We start from the raw sequence: 17,076 nt of genomic DNA on the forward strand, positions 1-17,076 counted from the left end.
ACAAGAAAGGCTGGTACAGGACCTGCTGTGGTTTGGTGGCCACTCTGTCTCTTGCTCAGAGGAGATGCTGGGTTCTGGGAATGCAAATGGGATGTACAGAAGGACCTCTCTGCTGGGACGCTCATGGGAGCAGACTGCCAGGCTGTGGCATCCACACTGCGCTCCTTGTCCTCAGGCCAGAGACTCCTCTTCCTCCCTCTTCTACCCAGCTGCGCTTGCGTGTTTTAGCAAGGCATCCTCTACGGCTCTGCTCAGCATCTTAGATCTGGGCCTGGGGCCTGAGGCTCTCCGCTCTCAAATCCACGTGGCAAGTGAGCAATACATCCTCCCTGCCGTCTCAGACCCGAGCCCCCCTATGCATCGCTCCGCTCCACGCAGGGGGGACTCGGGGAAGACAAGCTGAGTTTGTGTCCTGAGGAGCTCCTGGTGTGGTTGGAAGATAACCAGACCGTTCCTGACACAGACCAGCACTGCACTGGCCGGGACACGATGAAGGATGGAGAACAGCCCTGGTGAAGAATGGCTGAAAACAGAACATCCCAAGCTGACCTCACTGCAAAAGGGGGGCTTGTTGGCGACCTGGAGGTTATGCCCACACCTCAGAGGTAGGGCTCAAAGTCTGGGAGCCCTCTGAAAGGTTAGGGGCTCTTGAGGAGGCTGACACCAGGGGTAGGAAACTGGGCTGGAGAGGGTGAGTGCGCTTGGGCAGGGCCGTGCGGGAGTGGATGCCACGTGGGACGCCACGGGTGTCGCCAGGCTCCCAGAGCAGCAGCTCTCCTGGATTTGGAAGAGGCGCTTCCGTATTCCGGCCCCTCCACGTTGCAGTGTAAGATGTCAAGTGGGCACTCCGTTGGGAAGGCTGAGCAGAGTCAGTGCGTGTGCTGGAGAGTGAGTGGAGTTGGAGCTGGACCCACACTCATCTGGATGACAGGGGCACGTTTCCTTCCGGCTGAAACGTCCTGTCTGAACAGTGGCTGTTCAGCCCTCACTGGGCTTCAGGAGTAAGGGCAGCTCTCAAGCCTGCTACCGCGAGGTGCCAGTGAATGTGTGGGGTACAGCCGTGTGCACGCAGACCCTACTCTGGCTTCCTCTGTGCCTCTTCCCTCACCCAGTGTGACTATAGGGAAGGTCTGATAGTTCACGAAGGTGTTTGATACAACATGTATTTGGGGACCAAAAGCCCCATCTTCCCAAAAGAGGAAAACAAAAAACAAAAAAAACAACCCTCTATTTGACACTGGACAAAGACAAGGTTAGGCAATTCCTCCATGGAACTGCTCTTGTGGGAAGAGAGCTCAACCACCCCTTCCTTCCTGTGAACCCTACCCCCCCACCCCTCCACCCCCATCCAACCCCACCCCACCCCCCACCCCACAAAAGAGAAAAAAAAGTTTCTGCCTCCTGGGCTCTATTTCACACCCTTCAGGGCCCACAGTGCCTATCACACATGACATTTTCCAGATCGCTTTTGAAACTGCAGTGTGAGGCTGGCTCCGTGGTAGTGCTGGATCTTGCCCCAGGAAGGAAGGGCAGACTGGCCCTCCCCTGGCCTCAGGGCTCCTGGGTCCCACCATGGTACCCTTCCCGACTACACTGGGAGCGTGGTCTCCCCTGAGATTCCCCACTGTAGGCTTCTCTGGGCTTCTGCTCTACCTCCCCCCCCCCCCCGGCCCCCTGCAATTGCCAGCTCCACTTCCTTCAAAGCAGGTGCTCTGTGAAAAGATTTGCAGAACAGATGGATGGATAGATGGTCCAATACCGAAAGATGTTTGCACAGAGCTCGAAGCTTCCCAGCGCTCCCTTTGGAGTACGTTACCTAATGTGACCTCGCTTAGGAGCCTGTGGTGGAGGGGCGGGGGGTCACACACCAACAGTCATATGGACCTCGGGGCCCTGAGGTCTCTGCTGGCCCACAGACCCTCCTGAATGTTCTGGGACCTGGTTCTGTTGGGATTCCAGGGTCCCTCCATCTGCCTCCCTGACTTTTTGGCTCCTGTTTTCCACACATCCCCCTTAGATGGGTGTCTCACCATCCTTCCTGAACAGGTGACCCATCCAACAAAGACCCCAGACTTAGAAGTTTCTAGTTCCCTCTTCCCTGTTGGCTGGAGTCCTCCTCCCGGAGCTTCTGCCCTTCGCTCTCCTACCATCCAGCCCTCCCTGCCCGGGCTAATTACTTACTACACATTCTGTACCAGGCACATCCTCACCCCGTGTCCTCTTCTCTCTGGTTCCTGGGGTCTCACACCGCATTCTCTTCCTGAATCTCTAGCCCTTAACTGGTGTCTTTTCCTCCTGGTCCCTGCTGCAATCCTCACTTACATTCTCTTTCTCTAGCGCCCCCCCTCCCCCCGCCCTAGCCCTGCGTTCTCTGCCCCACCCACCCCCTTATCCCATTCTCCTCTCATCGTCCTGGCCTACGACCCCTTTGCCCAGCCCTCGTCCTTCCTGCCCATGCCCTCTCCTCCTGGTCACTGTCTAAACTCCCTCTCTTCCTGGTTCCTGGACCTGTGTCCCACTCCCCACACCAGAAGCGTCTCTTCCCTTCAGGTTGTCCCTAGACTCTCCCTCTACTGACCCCGGCGACTTCTAAGAACCCAGTTGACTCGCCTGTCTTGGAGAAAGGGGCTTTCAGATTGGCCTTTCCTGGGAGCTCTTACAGATTACCAAGCGGTCCCCTCGCACCCTTGGCCTGTCTCTTGCGACTTTGCGTCTGCTGTACACCACAGCTTACACCTTCTCAGGCAGAACCGCATCCCCCTATGCAAACAAACAACAGACACCCGCAACCAACTTCCAATGTGATAAATTATTAAGATGCGTTTCTAATACCCATGAATCACCAAACACTGATATCGAGATGCATTTCTAATACCCATTAATCACCAAACACTGATATCGAGATGGGGCTGTTGGCTTGCTGCTTTAATGAGGAGTGATTTATAGAGGATGCTCAGGAACCAAAGCGAAGCACTTTAGAAATGTTTTCCTCGTCGTCACTTAATACAGATACGCGTGCATCCCCACGCTACGGTGCCGAGGGACTGAGCCCTTCCCGGACGCAGCTCAGGCTCACGTTCTGGAACTGCCAGCAGTGTCCTTGCGTCATCACAGCAGCACACCTTCCCTGACACCCAGTGTGCTTTCTCCAACCCTGGTGTGCGTGTGGAGAAAGCAGCAGCTGCTATTCAAACCCTAGGTGGTGATGACTCCCCCGTGCCCAAACTTCAACGGTCTTACCCACGCTAGACCAAACTACACCCAGCTTTGGGGGGCTTACAAGCCAGCCACTGTGGTTTCTACAGAAGCCCCCTTGTTCATCATCTATTTGTTTATGTAATAGTCAAGGATGTAATTATAATAGGGACAACTGGAATAAACAAGCTTGGGACAGACACGGCCGACTCCCAGGGGTGGGCAAACAAGTGCTCAGGGGTGCTTGAGGACTACCCCACTGTTCTGGGAGCAGCCCTGGCCACAGGCCAGCACAGCCTGCTTCACAGGGAGACTGGAGAACTCCCATACACTCGGGGAGCAGATGACAGAGCGGGGTGGGGGGTGGGGAAAGGGCTCTGCTCACCACCAGTTTTCTAGAAGGAAGGCTTGCAAATGACTTTGCATTTCATTTATCACACACCCTGCAAGTGTCTGAAAAATGATAGAAAATGCAGGGTGTTGCTGATCGGGCTTAGGAAAACATGACTATGTTTGTGGTATTTTTGCAAACCAAGTCGCTAGGGCCCTGGCCACTGGGTTAGCTTTTCCATGCTGTGTGCCGTGACCTTCCTGACTTGCAAACTGGTAGCAGGTCCTCCTTTGCCAACTCCAAGTGCTTGCTCTCTGTCTGTCTGTCTGTCTGTCTGTCTGTCTCTCATTGTCTCTCTCTGTCTCTGTCTCTCTCAGCTAGAATCCAAGTAGATATTAGGAAGTACAGGAATGTGTATACAGGGACCGCCCCCCCTTCCCCTACACAACCCCTAGCCCAACCCATGGCTCCGCTACAGTTAGGTGGGTCACAGTGGCCCGTCACTGTCCTACTGCTGAAGGAGGGTGAGATCACTGGAGAGGCCCTCTCCTGTATCCCCGTGACTCTGGCCAGCCACATGTGTAATCTTCTGGCCCACAGCCACCAAGGCTGACCAGACAAGAGGTGATAGCTTCACTGAGAACACTGACTCAGAAGGAGATTTGGCCAGGACTGAAGGGGTAAAAATGAAGAATTCGACCTATGGAGGAGAAGAGAAAAAGAAATAAAAAAAAAAAAAAAAAAAAAAAAAAAAAAAAAGGCAGCCAAGAGGCGGGGCCTTGGATGCGAGCCACATTAAATGGTGTGCTGCCTGGGGGAGCTGTGGCCTGGCGAAGGTTCACTGCTGGTTGAATTAGGTCCTTGGGTTGAGGAGATAACCTGATGTCGCCATACTGGATGTCTGTAGATTCCTGCCCTTGTCTCAGACATCCATAATCTAACCCCACTTCCGGAAGCTCTCCAAATGAGTTCTTGAGGCCTGGCTCCTTCCTGAGGCCCCTTTCTTCTCTTTGTTGTTTGGAAGGTGAGGTGTACCTCCTCTCTACCCATTTCCCCTTTCTTCCTTGCTTTGTCCCACAGTCCTCTTCTGGACCCACCTACGCTTACACTTGTGTTCCGACTCAGTTCACACGGCCAGTGTCGTCCCAGGGCAGATTCTGGGATCCTCCTCAGGTCTGAGAAGGGCCCAGAAACGTGCACTCGGTCAGTGCTGAGATCTGCCTGAGGCCTGCCGCCTGGGGCCTCTGCATCTGTTCTCCGGCCAGCGCTAGGTCCCTCCTGTGCGCATCTACACTTGAAGGTAGTCCTGAACAATCTTGGTGAGGTCCTTAAGAGGCAGGGGCTAGCTGGGCGTGGTAACACACAGCTTCATTCCCAGCACTTGGGAGGCAGGGGCAGACGAATCTCTTGAGTTCGAGGCCAGCCTGATCTCCATAACAAGTTCCAGGACAGTCGGGGCTACAAGAGAAACCCTGTCTTGAACAACGCAAACCCAAACCAAAAGAGAGGCCGAGGCCGAGTGGAGTGTTCTTACACTATGACCAGCAGAAGGAGAACACCCAGGAGAAACTCTGAGAGGGGGGTGGGTGCGATGGGGGGAGGTGCTCAGGACACGATCAGGGATGAAGCTAAGTCCTGTGAAGTTCCAGCCATGGAAGAGCACTGGGTTGACCACATGGGGAGCCCAGGAGGGAGAAGAGCCCCACTACTGTGCACTTTGAGGGAGAGGTAGATCAACACAAGCATTCCCCCCCCCCAAAAAAAAGAGGGCTCCACGGCCCTGCGGCAGACAACAATGGGTGTGGGACAGCAGTCGGTGACAGCGTAGCCATAGGAACAAGAGGTTCCGGGAGCACTGTGTCATGCACAACATGCTTGTATACTTTCCGGGTACTCCCTTTCGAACAGGGCACCTCGGGCCAGGCCCAGGGCCCTCTGCTATCCTTCCATCTCTGTCTATAACCGAGTCATCGAGCTGAAGCCACTCAGCCTGCCACCTGGACAGCAGCAGTGACCTCACAGGCACCCCTGATGTCACCGGCCCCATGGACTTGGTGCTCCGCCGGCAGCTAAGGGCTTCTTCTTAGACATAAGGCAGCTGGTGTCTCTCTCTCTTGGGCCTGAAGCCTTCTTTCTGTCCCTTGTCATTTTAGTTCGGAGCTGGGGTCATGGTCCTGCCGGGGGGAGGGGGGGCACGGGCTCTGCTGTGGCACACTATCCAACTGCCTCCCCACCCCCAGCCCCTCCTCAGCTCATCTCCCCGGCAATCTCTATCACACAGGGATCCCTCTCAACTCAGGACAACTGCACCCTCCATCTCTCTCCTCTGTCAAAGTCTGTGAAATTTTGTCCAGAGACGTCTTACATCCAGTGGGTCAGAAGTCTCTTCCCTGCCAGTCATATTTACAAGCAAAACCAATCACCCTGACCCGAGTATCCAAGTCTCACCTCACAGTACTGTTTCTTTCTAGAACAACATGTCACTGCAGAGCTCACATACACTGGGCACTATACTCTTTCCTATCATGATCGACAGCGTGAGCAGCACGGAGTGACTGGGCGACGGATGGGAGAAGGGACATCCGGACACCCCTTCCCCTGGGTGGCAATGCTGCCCTGCCGAGAAGTCACCAGGTCACCAGAGTCTGGGACATCCTCTATCTTGTAAATTGGGGGGGGGCTGGGTGTCTGTTGCTTCCTTCCCTATATAGACCCCATGCTGCTCTGAAGCCCCCCAATAGGCCTATTCTCCCCCCTTCAGCACTGACCTTCTTCCTGTGCCAGTGACGGAGACATATCTAAGGCCTGGAGGCTAAGGGCCAGGGGCTGTAATGCATCCTGACCCAGAACATACCCATAACCTAAAAACCAAGGGTGTGTGGGTGTGTGTGTGTGGGGTGATCAAGGAACCCCAGGAGCTGGGGCAGGGAAGTGATATATATTCAGGAGGCTCCCTGGAAAAGGCAGGTGGGATTGGGGAACAGGAGTGGACCCACCAATGCCTCTGTGCAGGCCCAGCCACAGGGCAGGGCAGACTGGCAGTGTGTGTGTGTGTGTGTGTGTGTGTGTGTGTGTGTGTGTGTGTGTGTGTGTGTGTGTGCATGGTGTTATCGCAGAGGAAATCGATGCCTGGCACCAGCCCAGTGTTTAAGGGAAATGAATAGATTTTGGCCGAGGACAAAGAGAGTTTGATTAATCAGAAATTGGATAATAGAGGCAACACTCTAATTATTTTTCTTCCCAGCATTTATCAAGAAATATGTTTGCAGTGCATATCAGAGGTAACAGAGTGGGTGAGCGGGGCAGCTCCGCTGCGGAGAATGTCTGGCTGAGGGACAGGCCATCTGCACCCACACTCAGTGGCAGGGATGGACGTGAGGCTCCTGGAAGCCAGTCCACAGGGCAGTCGGAGACAAGAGGGGCAGGTGGACAGGTCCGAGCACGCACACGCTTGGGACAACTAAGGCCAACGAGGACATGCTGTGTGACATGAGTGAAGCCGGCGGGGGGGGGGGGGGAGGGGGGGGAGGCACAGGGGCGGGTCGTCCGTCAGCACAAACCCCCACCCTCACATACAGACTATTGGTTTCCTGTCCCAGAGTGCCGCAGCCCCCCCCCCCCCGTCCCCCCGTCCCCCTTCACCCAGCTCCGACCGCCCAACCCCAGCATGGGTGCAGGGCACACACTACCATTTTGGGTCAAACTGTTTCTCATGGAGTTCTAGGACCTGCTGAAGCCAGGACAAAAGTTGTAAGTCCATCTTGCCAACCCTCATCTAAAAGAACCCTAGGGATCCCCCGCCCCCAGCTGCTTGGAGGGGTTTCCCATTTTCACCCCTGGTGGACCACTGCATGGGTCAGGTGGGAACACTGAGTGTCTCAGGGTCTAGGGCTCACACACCTTGCCATTCTCTGGTCATCAAGACATCGGTTGACATAAGGGACCATCAACAACAATGGCCAAGCCGCTTCTGAGACTCCAGATGTCAGCGACAAGGGTGCTGAGGAGAGCGATGAGTCCTTCCCTGTGTGTGTGTGTGTGTGTGTGTGTGTGTGTGTGTGTGACACAATTCCAAGTAAGGAGATATGGGGACGAGTTAAAGCTGACAGGCAACAGGCAGGCTGTGACAGAGGGCTGGCTGCCGGCAAGCACCTTTCAACCCTGCCAGGTGAACTTCTTACAGGCTCTCGCTAACCGACCATGACTGCTTCCCTGTGAGCTATGACACAGCCTAGGGTCCTCTCGGCCACAGTGTGCTTTAGGCGGCCACTCTGAATCTGGAGTAAGAAATGAAAACGTCCTGTGCTCTTGACTCAGCCCAGAGCCTCCGACTTAAAAAAAAAAAAAAAAAAAAAAAAAACGAGGAGGGCTGGCGTGGTAGCTCAGCCGTGGAGTGCCTGACGGGTACGTGCCAAGGCCTAGCATGTGCACAGTACCGCTAGCACTGCAGATAAAGCGAGACGAAACAGGGAGCAAATAAAGAGTAAAGGCAGCTGGGCGGCGCTGGCGCATGCCTTTAATCCCAGCACCCGGGAGGCAGAGCCAGGTGGATCTCTGAGAGTTCGAGGACAGCCTGGGCTACAGAGCGAGATCCAGGACGGGCACCAAAAAAAACGACACAGAGAAACCCTGTCTCGAAAAACCAAAACGAACAAACAAATAAATAGAATAAAGGTGGTGAAATTAAGGTGGGGGTGGGGGTAAGGGGATAGGAGTGTCTCGGGATCCTCTTGCTATGAGCAGCCCCGCCGACCGGACCTGCTAGGCTGTTTCCAGATCTGGGACCTAGCAAGGCCCCCCGGCCACGACTCTGTTGACTGTGCTGCTCCTTCCTCCCATCAGGATCTTGTGTCGTCGACCCCTCAGGGCCGTTTCCCCACGGGTTCACCTCTTGTGTGCCACTCGCATGTAAATTCCACCGCCTCGTCTGACCCAGGTGCCACCGAGGCACATGGCCACATCGCCGCCATGGGGCCCGGTGTCCGGGGTAAGGCGTCCGACTCAGTGTCAGAAGCCAGGCAGCTGACCCCGCGTCCGGCCGTCCAGCCGGCCGGCCGGGACGTGAACCGGGGCCAGGCCTACCGGGCCCCCCCCAGTTGGTGGTTTGTGATGGACAGTTAAACCCAAGATGCAAAGCCATCTCTCTCGGGAGCAAAGGGCTAAGCCGGGGCCACCATTCTCCACACCAGTCGGCACATGCACGCCAACCCTCCGCAAGAAAGGGACTCGAAGGGATGGCGTGAGGTGCACCCGCTTACTGATGGTTGTTCCTCAAGAACAGACTCCCTGGGTGTCGTTTTTCTCATAGGCGGACACCCCCCCCCTAAAAAAAAAAAAGTCCGTGCCTCATACATCTTTCATTCAGACCCAAGAAACAATACACAAACAGCAAGCAAAGGAAACCAACAGGTCAGACCGTGGTGACCGACAGGGGGGATGTGGGAGGGCCACCGACGACGATGCGCACCCCAGGGATGTGAGTAAGGTTAGAGCGAGGTCCCAGGGAGACTCAAGGAAGCATGGAGTCCGAGATGTGAAAAGCCTCTCAGTATGGAGCCCCGTGTGAGAACCCCCGAGCGAAAGCAACAGCCACTGCGGAGCCCGTCCTGCCTTGTGGAGAAACCTGGCCTGCAATGTGGATGCCGGGGGTCAAACAGCCCTGCCGTCAGAGGAGAGCCGCTCATTTTAGGCGGGATCCGAGACAGCAGAAGGATGGCGGGTGAGGCCGGCCGGCCAGCCGGTGTCCATGCTCCCTGTATCCCACCCGTCGGCAGACCCTCCCTCTGTTCCCTGCAGGGGATGAGCCCTGGGGTTAGCCTACAAGGGATCTCACAGTCCACTCACTCCTCTCGTCCCTTTAGAGAGAAGGAAACTGAGGCCCGAAGGAGTAAAAGAGATGAAAGGAAATACACCCAATCCCGGAGCTGCGCACCCCTCACCAGCCACGGAACCAGAACCAAAGGGCTGGATGGGAAATGCCCAGGTCCCCAGGTCCAGTCAGGTGGCCTTCAGCATGCTCTCCCTGTGACTAAGCGGGGGTAAAGCCAGTCTGCCGAGGAGGAAGCTGAGAGCTATCCCCATGCTGCTGAGAATCCCAGGCTCCATAATGCCCTCCCTGAGCCTGGCTTGTCAAGTGCAGTGGCTTCCAGGGTCTACTGAGGCACTGAAGACAGCCAGCGCCCCCCTCCACCCCCTCACCCCCCGGGTCATGTCTTAGTCTCTTCAACTAAAAGGGAGATAAAACACCGGCCCCTCCTCCACAGCACTGATTGTGAGGGGCTAAGAAACATTTCCTGCCCCCCCTGGAAGGCGGATGGCCATGAAATGCAGGGCAGGTTTGGTATGTCCTCCTTGGGAATGTCTAGGTCTAGGCTCTAAGGAAATGTGGAGCATCAGTCTAGTACCCCTCCGCCCCAACGTAGCAAAGGGCCATGGCTCACAGGAGGACCCTCTCTGAGGCAATCAGGATTTAGGCCAGGCCCACTCAGGAATCCTGTCTCGGCCAGTTCTCTATCCCAGGAGCAGAGGTCTCCCACTCAAAGGATCGCTTTGACCACAGCCTGCCCCAGCATGGCCATGGCCACAAGAGCCCTGGGGACAGACAGGATACACTTCGAGTTGGATTGTTCTAGAAGGCACGTTGGGTTTGACACCAAAGGCCCCTCCCTGCGCTGTGGTTTCTGACAGTCTAGCTTCCTAGCACTTCTTGATGGATTCTCCAGGGACGTCTCTAAAAGAGACGTATACCTTAATTTAGAAGTGAATAACTCAAAACTCTGTGATGTAGCAGGCTTCTGTGGGGGGGGGGGGGAGACAAACTCACGGAAGTCACTGTACGAAGCTGCCAGCCACACTCGGCCCCATGTCCAACCGTGGCTGGGCTTCGAGACGTGTGCCTCCTGACACCTGCCGTCCTGAGTGGCTACTGGCCACCGGGGGGGGGGGGGGGGGGGAACGACGACAAAGACGGAGAGGGGAGAAATGGTCACGCACAGTGGGGAGCAAGTCTTCAATGTGTGGCTTTGGGATCCCTAGCCAGGAGATCACACAGACAAGATCACAGGATAGTCCCGCCCGATCCCACACAGCTTATCTACCACCCACTCAGGGGAATGGAGAAAGGGGCGCGGGGGGTGGGGTGGGGGAGGGGGAGGGGGACATGGGAGCAGGAACATCACAGTACAGCTTGTAAGGCCTCTTTCTCTGGCCACCACAGCCCCAGCTCTGTTCCCATGGTCCCCATAAGTAGGCCGGCATCATGGGCGTACACATAGGGCCCTCCTCGGTCAAGCCTGATGCTGAGCTGTAGCCATCTTGAAATGCCTACTAATTTCTTACCAAGGCCCCAAACTGATTGTGTAGCCAGAGCTTCCCATGATGCTCCAACCCCAGTGTTTAATGCAGGGACCCCCTCCAACCAACCGCCCACCCCGGGACGCCTTCTCCAGCTTCCTAAAGGACTGTGACAATGGTGTTCCCACCTTCCCCAGTCTGCCAGTTCTCCAGCTTCAGCCTCCGACTCTCAGGTCCTATCCACCCTGGGTCTTCAGTGACCTCACTGGCTGACAGCTTCCCCAACACTTGCATGCCAAGGACTTCCTGCCCTCGCTCTGACCATAACGTGGTCAATACCTGCCAGAGTCTCATCAGGTCCCCAAGTCTCTTCCTCTTGAAGGAGTCTTCACGAGCCTCCTTCCTCACCCAGGGTCAGCTGCATCCGTCTAGATAAAACTCCAGGGCTCCCATCTGACTCATCCCCTCTTCTCCCCATCTTCAGTCCCTGAAATACCGCCTAGCCCCAAGGGGCCTCGGGGTCTCATCCTAGCCCTGTCCGTTTTTATTTTACTTAGGATATCATCGCTCTTTGGTAGTGGGGAATGGGACCAAGGGCTTCCCATGTTTGACAATTCTCTCCCACTTAGAGCTACTCACCCAGTGGAGCGGAGCACTTTTTAAAAACTCCAACCGGTCCCAGGTCCTCCTCTGTTCTAACCGGCCCAGGTCCTCTGACTCACTGGAGTGTGAGCCTTACCTGATCCAGTCTTGAGATCCTACCCGCATGCCTGCACTGGGATCCGCCCACTACCCTTCTCTCTCATGTGTACATATGAGCATGTTTTTATGTGTGCGGTATGGGTACACACTTGTACACACACACACACACACACACACACACACACACACACACACACACACACAGGTCAGAAGATAATCTCGCATGTTGCCTCTCTCTGGGTGTTGTCCACCTTATTTTTGAGAAGGGGGTCTCTTGAGGGCCTGGGTCTTGCCTGACTAGGCTACACTGTCTGGTTAGCTAGCCCCGGGAACTTGCAAGTTTCTACTCCCCATGACCAACACTGGAATTACAAGTACGCAGCTCACCACCTGTTCTTTGTTTTTTCCTGTTATTGTTTATGTGGCTCCCGGGGAGGAGAACTCCAGTCCTCACGCTTGAATGGCCAATGATTTACCGGCTGAGTTATCTTCTCCAGCCCCTCTACTTGGCACTTTTGAGACAAGGTCTTGCTATACAGCTCAGGCTGGCATCCAACTTGCCACCTTCTCGCCTCTCCTCCTGCGCTTCTCCTCCAGTGTGGGTACATTAAAGTGGACAGCCGATGTGGGGACCAAGGACAGCGTTGTTAGTTCTTTACAGATGAGGACCAGAAGGGTCTGAACTAGAGGTAACAGGACCAGGGCCTGTCTCCAGGGCTTCTGATGCCTTCACCGGAGTTCTTGCTTCATGGCTCTAGGTCACTGAGAGCCGTGGTGCTCCTGGGCCCTCCTCAGGCTACAGAGAGCACAGTGTAGCCTCTGCTCACCCGGAGCTAACTTTTGGTGTCTGCCTTGAACACTTTTTTTTTTTTTTTATCATGTTCAAGTCAAACACAGGACTCATAGGCTGCCCCAGGCTTGGATATCCTGGGTTTCCTTCCTGGGGGCTTTGGGAGACCAGTGGGCTATCTGCTTCCTCCAGAGTTTCCATGAGCAAGCCCCAGTCAGTCAGTCAGCAGCTAGCGCACCTCTGCAGACACCCAGTCTTTTGAGGCGTTTGTGAGGCGGCAAAGGCATGCTCTGTCCTTGCCTCCAGGGGAGGAAGCACAGACGTACACACGCATGCATGCACACAAGCACACTGTCATCCAGGTTCACATACCAGACCACTGAGTAGCTAGACCGAGGACACATTCTCAAACTATCTGCAAGAAGACTCTCTCCCAGCAGCCTCTACGCAGGGGCCTCTTGGCAGTGATGTCTCTATTCAGCTACCCAGATACTGTTGGACTCACCATAAAATCTCTTGAGGTATAGACTGAGACACTTTTTTTTTTTTAAATCCTTAGGAACCAAAAGGCCTAAGAGGTTGGGAACAGAAGAAAGAATCCATTCTTTATACTTCAAACCCTGAGTTCCATGGCAGGTCCCTGGAATGGGTCAGGCAGGAGGCACAGATCACGTACTCCATGAGGGCAGGCCGGCTGAACCTCAGCCAATACCGTGTGTGTGTGTGTGTGTGTGTGTGTGTGTGTGTGTGTGTGTGTGTAGGGGGGGAGGGGTGTGTGTGTGTGTGTGTGTGTACCACCCTTTGGCGGTAGATACACTACCAAGATGAGTAAGGACCAAGCCCTTCTGAGAGGGAACCAAAACCATCTCTGGAAACAGGAGAGCGAATCTAGGGCAGAGGGTGACATCGGTCTTCTAAGGGGGAAGAACTATGTCTACTCACAGCCTGTCTCATAAAAAAAAAAAAAAGCATCTGCTAGAGGAGCACCCAGGAGGAGTTTTATACCAAATGCCAGCATCTCTTCATGTCTAGAGACGGCAAACGCAAGGGGGCACCACTCTGTCCAAGCACGGGGCAGCCCTCTGTAGCTTCCTGGGTCCCTCAGTGGTCCTTCCTACCCTATCACTGTTTTTAAACCTTCCCAACTCCAGACTCACCAGCTGAACGTTGTCTCCTTCAAAGGCAGGTGACTTCATCTTGACTAAGAAGGGGGCTGGGTGGGCTGGTTACCCAGGGCCCTGGCTCTATCAGAGGCAAGGTGCCTTGTAAGGGCAGACCCAGGAGGCCAGGAGGCCTCTCTGGTCCTTGAAGTTTTTTTCTCCACCACAACTCAGCTCCAGGGGTCACAGAACTATTCCCTTTTATAGACACAGAGGCTGTGGGTTCCACTGAGACAGCCTGGCCAACAATGGTGTCTGGTCACGGTGTCTCTGTCCACAAGTCCCTTCACGGGCCTCTCTGGCCTTGCACCCACCTCGCCCTCACACCTCTGACTCTGTACCTCCACCCAACCCAGCCCAGCGGCTCCAGCCTCCATTCATTCTCTCCCCTCTGCCCACACCGCTCATTCTGGCTGTGCCCATGTCCTTCAAGCTCCAGTTCAAATGTCACATTGCCCACAGGCAGGTCTGACCTAAGCCTGGGGTATCTCTCTCGGGCCCCTCCCCAGCCCCCTGCGCCACACCGAGGGCCTGGTTATCAGAGTCCAGCCATATCTCCCCCCAGCCCCCATAGGAAGGTGAATCAGTCCTGGGAGGGCAGGCCCAGTCCCCTCCCACCCTTCCACCTCAGCACCGGGCCCTGGGGGAGCCAGCACTCAGTAAATGTTTGCTTAATTGAATCTGGCCAAGCAGCTTCCTCTAGACTGGGGCCAGGTTAGCAGAACTAGATGATTCCTAGTGCAGGGAAAAAAAACCACTTGGGCAGAAAAGAGCCAGCCAGGCAGGGCTCAGGTGTCTTGCCCCAATCCCCTCCCCAGACAAGGCGACCTCGGTTACCAGGCTGTGTCCCTCCACCCTGAGACTCAGACTCCAGGGAACCCTGGTCTCACTTGGCACTGTTTTCCCATCCTCCTCTCTGTAACAGGATCCCCAATTCTCGGCCTAGGCAGATTCCTGCCATCTTCATCCAGACAGGCTCAGCACCTCCCTAGAGGGAGAGCCCCCACAGATCCACCGCAGGATCCCGAGCAGAGGCCCTCACACCCCTCTCCAGACACCCCACCGCCTTTTAAGGGAAAAAAATATTGAGCCAGGAACACATTACAATCGCAGCAGGTCGATACTCATCTCTGGCTCCAAATGCCTCCAAGGAACCTGCTCCCTTGCAAGAGCGATGACCGAGAACAGCGAGCTGTTGTACCCGGGCCTCAGGGCCCTCTCTCTTCCCGTCCTATCAAGGCCAAGCGCCCGGAGCTCCTGACACCTGCGGCTGCCTGCACCCCTGGCCCCCCGGAGAGAGACCCTCGCCTGGCGTCGCTCCTGCAGGTCGCCCGCCTGGGCTCCGCACCCGCAAGCTGCTCAGGGCGAGCAGTGGTCCCCTATCATCCTCGGCACCCCCCTGCTCAATCTCGCCAGGCGGCGGCCAGTCCTTCCGAGGGTAACTGGGCCGCCGCTGCCTCCCTCCCCAGGCACCTGTCTGGGCCGTGGCCACCCCCCTGCCCACCTCGCAGACAACCCCACCCTCGCGGCTCTCCTACCCGGCAGGGCATCCCTGCCTCTGCACCCCTAGTCCCAGAGACCTCGGGTCCCCAGCACAAAGGCCCCAGGCTCGGGCCCGGGTGGGGGTGGGGTGAGCCCCAGCCGCGCCCCCAGCCCAGGGTTCAGCTGTGCGCGCCGGGGCCGCTGGTGCGCTCTCTCACTCACCTCCCGGGCGCGGCTCCGTGCGTCGGTCGAGCTGCACCCGGCGGGGCGGGGCCGCGAGCGCGGGGCTGTGGCGCCCCGGTTCTGCACGACGCGGGGTGCCGGCGCCCGCGCGAGGACGTGACCGGTCCGCGGGTGGCACACACGCTCCGCCGCCCTGGCTCCCTCCTCCGCCCTCCCGCGCCGCCCGCAAGCGGGTCCACCCGCTCCGCACCGCGCCGCCGCCGGCAGGGGGCGGAGTCGCGAGCGCAGCCCGTTGCCAGGCCAACCGCAGGCGGGGTCTGTCGCTCGCCTGCCCCGCACCACGCGCTGCCGCCGGACCACTAGCTCCGGCTCGTTTCCCATTGGGCGACAGTGACCGACGGACGTACAACCCGTCCAGTAACGACAGACAGGGGCGGGGCCGCGGCTGTCTGCGCGCCGCCGTACGGCACGCGCTGCTGGCTCCGGCGACTGTGGCACTGCACTGAGCTGAGCCTCGCCGAAGCCGCTTCTAGCGTCTGGGGAAACCCACCCCGAGAGCATCGTAGCCCTGGTTCCTTGCACCCTGCTTGCCTCGCCCTTGTCTATACCTCAGTGGGGTTCGAACTCAGCCCCGGCAACCTACTCTCCCACCCTTCTCTTTGCCAAGTGCTGTCGGTCCTGGCTTCCTTGGATCGTTTCAACAATCCTTTAGGGCGCGTGAAAACGCTAATGGGCTAAGCTAGCGAGGTTGGCGCAGCATGTCGTTCGTCTTCTCTTCTGCTCTCTTTTGCAGCATGTAGGGGGTACTTATAGGAGTCCCTCCCACCCCAGCCGAGAGAAGCCGAAGGGGGAACCAGAACCTTCCTTGGATCCGAAGGGAACCAAGTCCCTGCCCCCTTTGGAGACGCCCCAGGAGACACCAGATACTTGGCAAAATGCACCTAAGTGCAGGCCGTGAGATTCTGCCTAGTATCAGGAGGAGCTCATGTGTGGGTCTTGGCTGGGGGCACCTCATTCCCGTGCGAGAAAGACTCAGACCGGGGGTCCACCAGAGTAGTGCCTCTCTGTCTTTTCCATCGTTCTAACCCTAAGCATATAATGTGTCTGAGAGCCCAGGGTGAGGTGGGGAGCCATGACCACATGTTGGTGCCAGCCGGATGCTTTGGAAGCAGGACATCATCATCCCACCCTCTCCCTGGGAATGGTTCTTCTGCTGTGAAATGGGGACTGTTGTACTACATACTTGGGGGGAGGGGGGGAGCTCACCTGTGAAAGCGCTGTCTAAACTTTCAGGGAAGGGACAGGTACTGGTTATGGGCACTGCTGAGGCCAACCTAGACATGGTACAATGCATGGCCAATGAGGACCCAAGGAATTCTGCTAATGATTTAAGAACATGTCTACCAAATCAACAGGCTGTGGGGCCGGGCTCCTGTCGCTGGGACCTGGCTGAGAGCCAGTTTCCCAATCTGTTAAAGAGGGCACTATAGACTCCTCAGAGGGTTAAGGAATGTAGGAAATAAGTGATCAGGGCTCGGTGGAGGCAGTTTCCACAGCAGGCACAGGGGTCAGACTTCAGCCCTTTGCAGAGAGTAAAACCAATGCAAGAATTAGATTACCCCCTACAGCATTCCAGGTGGGGGAGCAGAGGCTAGCCCCTGAAGTGTATACCAGGGCTGGTTGCTGCCTCCTGGACCTGATCCTGGCAACTACTTCAAAGTGAGAGGCTTTGGTGTCTGTCACCTGGTCTTTTGCTGGTGGCCTCCACGTGGTGCATACTTCTAGAATATAGCTCTGCACCCTTTTAGAAGACCCTCCCTGGTCGCTATAGAGCAGGGGGTAGAAAAGCAACAGAAGCATTCATCCTTATAGTTACACAGTTGTAGCAACCCGGTGGGGTCCTTGGGGGCACAGGGCAGGGAGAGCAGCTTTATAAAGAT

General features: G+C 56.4%; 2 protein-coding genes across 4 annotated transcripts in view; one reads left to right on the plus strand and one right to left on the minus strand.

Moving 5' to 3' along the window:
• Positions 1–15,358, minus strand: part of Gnaz (G protein subunit alpha z) — a 52,691-nt gene extending 37,333 nt beyond the window's left edge. For 2 of the 3 annotated variants that reach the window (XM_042266702.2, XM_015997770.3), the window contains exon 1: positions 15,176–15,358. The gene's annotated coding sequence lies outside the window, so the exon portion shown is untranslated. The remainder of the gene's footprint in view (positions 1–15,175) is intronic. The other variant, XM_006979070.4, reaches the window with a different exon arrangement.
• Rsph14 (radial spoke head 14 homolog) overlaps positions 1–17,076 on the plus strand; it is a 79,576-nt gene that overhangs the window by 54,903 nt on the left and 7,597 nt on the right. The window lies entirely within an intron of this gene.

Source organism: Peromyscus maniculatus, chromosome 21 (assembly GCF_049852395.1).
Source record: "Peromyscus maniculatus bairdii isolate BWxNUB_F1_BW_parent chromosome 21, HU_Pman_BW_mat_3.1, whole genome shotgun sequence".
Taxonomy (NCBI): Eukaryota; Metazoa; Chordata; class Mammalia; order Rodentia; family Cricetidae; genus Peromyscus; species Peromyscus maniculatus.